The following is a 9,742-nucleotide window of genomic DNA, read 5'->3' on the forward strand; positions in this document are numbered from 1 at the left end:
GTGCGCTTCCTGCTGCACCCGGTGCGCAGAGTGGCTGAGGGTGGAACACCATCCCACCACATTCGTGTGGGAAATGTTTGCGTTTTTGGCGCTGAATCCTGAAACTTAACGCAGTGCCTGTGTAACAGGTGGTATCAATGGGTCTCCAGAAGTAATTCGACCAGGTTTCAATTAAATCTTTTATTCTGGGGGAGAAGAGTAAAAAACAAATCAACCTCCTCTTCAACTCTCTCCCTGCCAGGGGCGGATCTAGGAAAATATTTATGGGGTGGCAAGAGGGGGGCAGGGATTCAGGGATTCTTTCAGGGGTGTCATTATATATATATGTATATATATATATATATATATACATATATATATATATATACATATATATATATATATATATATATATATATATATATATATATATATATATATATATGTATATATATATATATATATATATATATATATATATATATATATATATATATATGTATATATAAAAATTCCCTTCTCACCCTCTGTGGGTGGTCTCTTTCATCCTCTGAGCTCGGGTCCTCTACCAGAGGCCTGGGAGCTTCAGGTTCTCCTCCAGTATCTTGGCTGTGCCTAGAACTGCACATTTCTGGACTGAGATGTCTGATGTTGTTCCTGGGATCTGTTTGAGCCACTGCTCCAGTTTGGGGGTGACTGCCCCGAGGGCCCCGATGACCACAGGCACCACTGTGGTCTTCACCTTCCAGGCCTTCTCCAGTTCCTCTCTGAGGCCCTGGTATTTCTCCAGTTTCTCCTTTTTCCTGATGTTGTGGTCACTTGGTATTGCTACATCCACCACAACGGCTTTCCTCTGTTCTTTATCCACCACCACAATGTCCGGTTGGTTCTCCATTACCATCTTGTCTGTCTGGATCTGGAAGTCCCACAGGATCTTAGCTCGGTCATTCTCCACCACCTTTGGGGGTGTTCCCCACTTTGACCTCGGGGCTTCCAGTCCATATTCTGCACAGATGTTCCTGTACACTATGCCCACCACTTGGTTATGTCGTTCCATGTACGCTTTCCCTGCCAGCATCTTGCACCCTGCTGTTATGTGCTGGACTGTCTCAGAGGCCTCCTTGCACAACCTACACCTTGGATCTTGTCTGGTGTGGTAGATCTGAGCTTCTATTGCTCTGGTGTTTAGGGCCTGTTCCTGGGCGGCCAGGATGAGGGCCTCCGTGCTGTCCTTGAGTCCAGCTTTCTCCAGCCATTGGTAGGATTTCCTGATATCAGCCACTTCAGTTATTTGTCGGTGGTACATCCCATGTAGGGGCTTGTCCTCCCATGATGGTTCCTCCAGCACCTTGTCCTCTGTTCCCCATTGCCTGAGACATTCGCTGAGCACATCGTCCGTTGAGGCTTTGTCCTTGATGTATTTATGGATCTTGGATGTTTCATCCTGGACAGTGGCTCTCACACTCACTAGTCCTCTGCCTCCTTCCTTACGGCTCGTGTACAGTCTCAGGGTGCTGGATTTGGGGTGGAACCTCCATGCATGGTTAGTAGCTTCCGAGTCTTAACATCCGTGGTCTTTATCTCTTCCATTGGCCAGCTAATTATTCCTGCAGGGTATCTGATTACTGGTAAGGCATAGCTGTTTATTGCACGGATCTTGTTCTTGCCATTGAGCTGGCTTCTCAGGACTTGCCTTATTCGTTGGAGGTATTTGGCTGTGGCTCCTGTCCTTGTGACCTCATCGAGGTTGCCATTTGCTTGTGGTATTCCCAGGTACTTGTAACTGTGCTCTATGTCTGCTATTGTTCCTTCTGGGAGTGAGACCCCTTCTGTGCGGATGACCTTCCCTCTCTTTGTGACCATCCGGCCACACTTCTCTAGTCCGAATGACATCCCAATGTCAGTGCTGTAGATCCTGGTGGTGTGGATCAGTGAGTCGATGTTTTGCTCGCTCTTGGCGTACAGCTTGATGTCATCCATGTAGAGGAGGTGACTGATTGTGGCCCCATTCTTGAGTCGGTATCCGTAGCCAGTCTTGATGATTTGGCTGAGGGGGTTCAGGCCTATGCAGAACAGCAGTGGGGACAGAGCATCTCCTTGGTATATGCCACATTTGATGGACACTTGTGCAAGTGGTTTGCAGTTAGCTTCAAGGGTGGTTTTCCACAGCCCCGTCGAGTTTGCAATGAAGGCTCTTAGAGTCCTATTGATGTTGTACATCTCTAAGCATTCAATGATCCAGGTATGTGGCATTGAGTCATAGGCTTTCTTGTAATCAATCCAAGCGGTGCACAGGTTGGTGTGTCGGGTTTTGCAGACTCGGGCGACTGTGTGGTCTACAAGGAGTTGGTGTTTGGCTCCTCTGCTATTTATGCCGATGCCCTTCTGTGCCGTGCTCATGTATTTATCCATGTGCCTGCTTATCTTAGCTGCTATGATGCCTGACATGAGCTTCCATGTTGTAGAGAGACAGGTTATTGGCCGATAGTTGGATGGGACTGAACCCTTTGAGGGATCCTTCTGGATCAGGATTGTGCGCCCTTCAGTTAACCATTCAGGGTGAGTCCCATTCTGTAGCAGCTGGTTCAGTTGAGCTGTCAGTCGCTCATGGAGGGCAGTGAGTTTCTTTAGCCAGTAGGCATGGATCATGTCAGGCCCTGGTGCTGTCCAGTTTTTCATACCCGAGACTCTTTCTTGGACATCTGCCACAGTGATGGTTACCGGGGCTTGTTCAGGGAGGTTGCTGTGGTCCTCTCGTAGAGAGGTTAGCCACTGTGCATTGCTGTTGTGGGACGCCTCCCTTCCCCATATGTTCAGTCTCCAGCCTTGGTGGGTCTGCTCTGTTGTTATTACCCTGCCATTGAGAGTACACTTTAGCTGGTTGGGTGGAGAAGAGCCGGTTAATCCTCCTGACTTCATTCTCTATCTCTTTAGGCGGCTGGCCAAGGCTTGGAGCCTTTGTTTGGCAGTTTCGAGTGCTTCAGGTATGGGCATCTGGCTGTACTTCTTAGGTACTGATCTTTTCATTGCACCTCCTTGGTGCTCTGACAGTTATATATATATATATATATATATATATATATATATATATATATATATATATATATATATACACACATATATATATATATATATATATATATATGTATATATATATATATATATATATATATATATATATATATATATATATATATATATATATATATATATATATCACTCCCAGTGAGACCCCTTCTCACTGGGAGTGAGAAGGGGTCTCACTCCCAGAAGGAACAATAGCAGACATAGAGCACAGCTACAAGTACCTGGGAATACCACAAGCAAATGGCAACCTCGATGAGGTCACAAGGAAAGGAGCCACAGCCAAATACCTCCAACAAATAAGGCAAGTCCTGAGAAGCCAGCTCAATGGCAAGAACAAGATCCGTGCAATAAACAGCTATGCCTTACCAATAATCAGATACCCTGCCGGAATAATTAGCTGGCCAATGGAAGAGATAAAGACCACGGACGTTAAGACTCGGAAGCTACTAACCATGCATGGAGGGTTCCACCCCAAATCCAGCACCCTGAGACTGTACACAAGCCGTAAGGAAGGAGGCAGAGGACTAGTGAGTGTGAGAGCCACTGTCCAGGATGAAACATCCAAGATCCATAAATACATCAAGGACAAAGCCTCAACGGACGATGTGCTCAGTGAATGTCTCAGACAATGGGGAACAGAGGACAAGGTGCTGGAGGAACCATCATGGGAGGACAAGCCCCTACATGGGATGTACCACCGACAAATAACTGAAGTGGCTGATATCAGGAAATCCTACCAATGGCTGGAGAAAGCTGGACTCAAGGACAGCACAGAGGCCCTCATCCTGGCCGCCCAGGAACAGGCCCTAAACACCAGAGCAATAGAGGCTCAGATCTACCACACCAGACAAGACCCAAGGTGTAGGTTGTGCAAGGAGGCCTCTGAGACAGTCCAGCACATAACAGCAGGGTGCAAGATGCTGGCAGGGAAAGCGTACATGGAACGACATAACCAAGTGGCGGGCATAGTGTACAGGAACATCTGTGCAGAATATGGACTGGAAGCCCCGAGGTCAAAATGGGGAACACCCCCAAAGGTGGTGGAGAATGACCGAGCTAAGATCCTGTGGGACTTCCAGATCCAGACAGACAAGATGGTAATGGAGAACCAACCGGACATTGTGGTGGTGGATAAAGAACAGAGGAAAGCCGTTGTGGTGGATGTAGCAATACCAAGTGACCACAACATCAGGAAAAAGGAGAAACTGGAGAAATACCAGGGCCTCAGAGAGGAACTGGAGAAGGCCTGGAAGGTGAAGACCACAGTGGTGCCTGTGGTCATCGGGGCCCTCGGGGCAGTCACCCCCAAACTGGAGCAGTGGCTCAAACAGATCCCAGGAACAACATCAGATATCTCAGTCCAGAAATGTGCAGTTCTAGGCACAGCCAAGATACTGGAGGAGAACCTGAAGCTCCCAGGCCTCTGGTAGAGGACCCGAGCTTAGAGGATGAAAGAGAGAGAGAGAGAGAGAGAGAGAGAGAGAGAGAGAGAGAGAGAGAGACCGCGGAGGGTGAGAAGGGATTTTATTTATATACATATATATATATATATATATATATATGTGTGTGTGTATAATGCAAGTATATATACACAAAATATTGTTTTTAACTTGTATTGTTTCAAAGTGAGCTTTATATTAGTATATTAATATTACCATATTAATATTAGTAGCGCCGTCATTTGTTATTAGATATATCTACTAAATGCGACTTAAAATAAAGATTAGAAAACTGATGTTTGATAAATTCTCCATGATACAAATCTATAAACAGTTTAGTTTCTGTTAGTTCTGTCAAGATGCAAGAAGGGGCGAATTTCTATTTATATTGGTCAATCGTTTTATTTTAAATGCTGTAGGAGCCGTCGTTTGACGACTGTTATAAATATCTCCACATTTTGCGAACACAGGGGATTAGATCAGTTTTTGTTGCTTGTTTTTAGGAACTGCAGCGGCTGCAGGGCGCCACAATAAAGGTACAATAAAACTGATAAACAGGTGAAGAACCAAACTAGACAGAACCACTTATGACTGTTTGCCAAGCCAAGCATCCAATAAAAGTTCCACCAAGCCACTACTGAGGCACTGGGGTCGAGTTTCTCGACACGGGTAAAAGAAGGTTCAATGTCCAAACTTATTGATTGTTCTTGGTGATTTATTTTCCTCTTTCACCAAACAATTACAGAGATCAAACTTTCCTCTGTTCTCATGCTACCTCTCTTGCTCTGGTAAAAAACATCGGCCCCAAACCCAAATCCCTGCTGGTCCTTCTCCAGGCCCCTAAGCTTATAGAAAGTGGACTGACCCACATTACTTCCTGTCTAAATTTAGAAAATACATAAGAAAAATAATAAAACAAAAAATAAATAAAATCAACAATTATCAACCTACAAATAAACTCTGTAAATAATACACAAAATAGAAATTTAAGAATAAAGTAATAAAATTCAAATGGATAAAGAAATAAAGAAAAGTAGCTCCAATAACTTCTATTCCGCCTTTTCTCTGCATGTCGGTATTACACACTACCCGTTGCCATGGCAACCGACAAACAGCTCTATGAGCAGATAGAGCAGAGATCACCGATCAGGGGAATCAACACCAAAAACAAACATTTCCCACACAAAAAAGTAGCAAAAACACTAAAACAGAACATCCAGTCTGTTACATTATGTTGTCAGGCTTAATGTCTATATTGTGATTATTAATAAGTTTTCGCCTGAACACCGCGGTGGTTGATTAGCTGATTTAAACAGCTGTTCTACTGATGACTTGGTGGGCGGGTTGTTTAGTGCTAACGGAACCAAAACACACCGAACTGCGCAGCACATGCTAAGGCTATCAAAGGCTAACAGTTAGGCTAGTATAACTGACCCACTGCTCACTTGTTCAATGTTTTCTTTAAATTAAAACTTTTTCCTCACCTGTGAAATCTGAAGCCCTTATTACCATTATCTATGGTTGAATTAACTGCTAAACATTACGTCCCTGACACCCACTGAAGTAGCGGGAAGTGCGAGAGAAGGACAGAGCGCCAGCAGCATTGATTACCGGACTGGACATTACGTGATTTATCGTAAGTCACACATGCGCCATTGCTGTCCATTGAGTCAGGAATATCGGTGGTCAGGAAAATACTACAACCACGCAAAGAATCAGAACAACGTTACATTGTGTTGCATTCAATGTTGTCGGAAAAAAGAGTTTCATGCGCTTAATGTCCGATTTGCCATAACTATTTATTGAATTCATTGTCGCTAGCTGGGGTGGCGTGGTGTGATGCACAAACCAAAAGCACCGTTGTGTCTCTGGTCAGTGTGATAATTTGACTATATGCAGCTGTCCAGCATATCATCAGTAGCCGGTGTTCGAGGAGTCGACTTCTACTCGACTTTTATCATTTTATAGTCCACCTTAAAATATATGAAGTTTATCCACCCCTAATATGTACACACCAAATAAAAAAGTGTTAAATGTTTTGGTGTTGGTAGACTTTGTGCAAAAGCAGAGTTAATTTTACTCTAATAGAGTCACTTTCTGTTTATGTAACTCTGGGGTGTATATTATTAGTAGTTAAAATCCAGTGTTAAAGTGTTTCCTATCAAATCTAGAGGTGTTAAAAATGGAATCAATAACTCTTGACCTCTGAACTCTGAACTCCACCAGCGGCTCTAAACTGAAGGAGTTCATTCACTGCCTCCGCCCAGAATCACAGATTCCCACCGGAGCGACAGAAGCCAAGTCATTTCAGGACTTTTACTCTCCACATGTCTGAGTTATTCACTGCGCTTGGTAAGTCATTTTTTTCTGAGATGGTTTATAACTATTATTTTGAGTTGAGCTCAGCCTGTATGACAGACGGTTCGGTGTTAGTTAGCATATTTAGCTTAGCATGCCGACTGTTAGCGGAGGATAAGTGTTGGAAAAAATCGAGCCGGTGAAGATTCAGTTAAATTCTTAGCTAAATTAAACAAGTCCGTAATAATCTGGAGTAAGTTTTTTCGTGATGTTGAACCTTTACATGCATATTGGTCAGATTTATCAACCTTTCTGATCGATTTTTTTCCTTTGAAAAAATGTAAAAGGCTTTTTCACGCCCTTGTGTCTTAATCCTTTTATTGCCTTTTTGTATATATTAGAACCAGTCTGGTTGAGGATGAATCTCCAGCCTAACCTCCCCCTCCTGATCCCTCCATGGATTCTTCGAAGATTCAAGCTCCAAAAATGATTATGCAAGTGTTAATATATGAAACTCCACATCTCTGTAATGGAGGCTTGTTGTTAGAGTTGTAGTAAAAATGTATTCCTTCGCTCCATTCCTTATTGTTCTGTTTTTTGTTTGTTATAATCCAGAGTCCAACACTGGCTGTCCTACTCAGAGACTGAAGACGGTCCGATGCAGTAGAGGAGCATGTTGGTGTCTCCGGCCAAACGTCACGAACAGCCCAACAACCTGAAGACAGTCTGTTGGTGATGGACATCTCTCTGGTGGAGTGCAGAGAGGATCTGTCTCTGATCAACAGAAACTGGATAAGAAACGATGGATCTGAGTATCAGGTTGGTCTGTTATGTAATATCCAGTAATCTACCTGTTAAAAGAAATGTACTCTATCATATTACATGAACTGCTTGCTTTACTTTCTCCACCTGGTACTTTGAACAATTTCATGCATATTGAAGAAAAATGTATTAAGCATACTGCATTTTGTATTGACCAGCTGATATGTGAGGCCGTTTGATAAGCAATATTTGAAACATGCTAGGGGTTGAACGACTACATATTTTTTAAGGTCGACTACATCATGATAATAGTCGAGTCGATGTCGACTAGTCGCTGTGACGTCATAGTGACGTAAGCGCAAAAACCCTTCACAACTACTTGGAGGCTTTATCAGCTATTTTCACGGCAAGTATGGACCGCCCCAACCCCACACACACACACACACACTCCCCTTCTCCTGCTTTTACTTAGTCTATTATGCAGAATTAAAAGAGCAATAAACAGATCATTCTTCGTGAGCAGGGAGAAAAGTTCGTTGTACAAAGTCGGGTCTGACTTTATTTTTTTGGTTTTTTCCAAACACCGGCTGATGCTGATGATCTCTGGATAGTTACTCGTATAGGAGTCAAATTATCACAGTGACCACTGGTGCTCTTGGAACATAACTAAACTTATTATGAACGGATCCCGTTTGGTTACAGTTGAATTTAACGAAACCTCCTGCTGCTCCTCCTGCTGCTCCTCCTGCTGCTCCTCCTGCTGCTCCTCCTGCTGCTCCTCCTGCTGCTGCTCCTCCTGCTGCTCCTCCTGCTGCTCCTCCTGCTGCTGCTCCTCCTGCTGCTCCTCCTGCTGCTCCTCCTGCTGCTGCTCCTCCTGCTGCTCCTCCTGCTGCTCCTCCTGCTGCTCCTCCTGCTGCTCCTCCTGCTGCTGCTCCTCCTGCTGCTCCTCCTGCTGCTGCTCCTCCTGCTGCTCCTCCTGCTGCTCCTCCTGCTGCTGCTCCTCCTGCTGCTCCTCCTGCTGCTCCTCCTGCTGCTCCTCCTCCTGCTGCTCCTCCGCCCGATGCGCAGCATGATCTCTGCTGACTCAGCAGCGGCTCTCTGAACCGACATGCGGACGGCGGCCGAGATCGCCTCTATGGGAGCTTGGTCTTAGTTTCCAGATGTAGTCAAACCATCTTTATAAGAGCGTAAAGCTGCCAGGTTAAAAGCTTCAATACGCAGGGTGACGCTGATCAGTTGGATGGATAAAAAAGCCTGACATCATGACGCGTTGTAACACATTACTGCGGTAGTCTTTTTTATTTATTTATTTTTTTAACCATTTTTTCGGCACTAGTTTATTTGACAACAACCTGACTGTAAGGGGGCAGAGAGAGCGGAGAGAGGCCTGGGCCCAGCGAATGGAGGACGGGAGTCGGACTCCTGATTACCACGGGCTCTGTATGCGGGGCGCCGCGCTAACCACCGCGCCGCGCAACGCCCCTATTGCGGTAGCCTGTGATGTAATTTACAGTTTGTAATTATTAAATTATTTACATTTTTATACAATTTGAGCTTTCTGACGAACTCACCTAGTCCACCTTCTTTTATTTTCTGGGAAAAATCTGTTTAGTCATGTAATTGCGACTAGTTGACTGGCCCAGAAAAAAGTCAGTGCAGAGAAAAGAATCGACGAGTCGACTAATTGGTGCAACCCCTAAAACATGCACATTATTCCACGTTGTAATATGTTTTGTAATTATGGTGCACGTTTTGAAATAACTCAGTGATTCTTGAGAATAGGGACAAAACGGGTCCTATGGATAAAGCACCAAATTTGAATAAAATATACACAAAATATATATTTTTTCAAATATCTAACTAAACTAACCTGGTCCATGTGAGCACAACAATGTATGTTTTTCTTGTGTTTGCTGAATATTTTTTTATTTTAAACATTGTAGTCGGTGGATGATGCCTGTAAAAGCCCTTGTCCAGGAGCAGAACTCAACACATTCTTATAGTTTAAAACAATTAAAGAAATACTAAAATTATATATTATGATAATTAAGTGTAAGTAGTCATATAAATAATTATAAAAGTATCAATAAATTGAATTAAAAAATAATTTTAATATATTTTCCAACTCCGTTGAAATTTGTCCTTAGTTTTTGTCAACACCGTCAGACATGAAAAGA

This window comes from Poecilia mexicana, unplaced genomic scaffold (assembly GCF_051168715.1).
Source record: "Poecilia mexicana isolate PSO_F unplaced genomic scaffold, ASM5116871v1 scaffold_1, whole genome shotgun sequence".
Classification (NCBI taxonomy): Eukaryota; Metazoa; Chordata; class Actinopteri; order Cyprinodontiformes; family Poeciliidae; genus Poecilia; species Poecilia mexicana.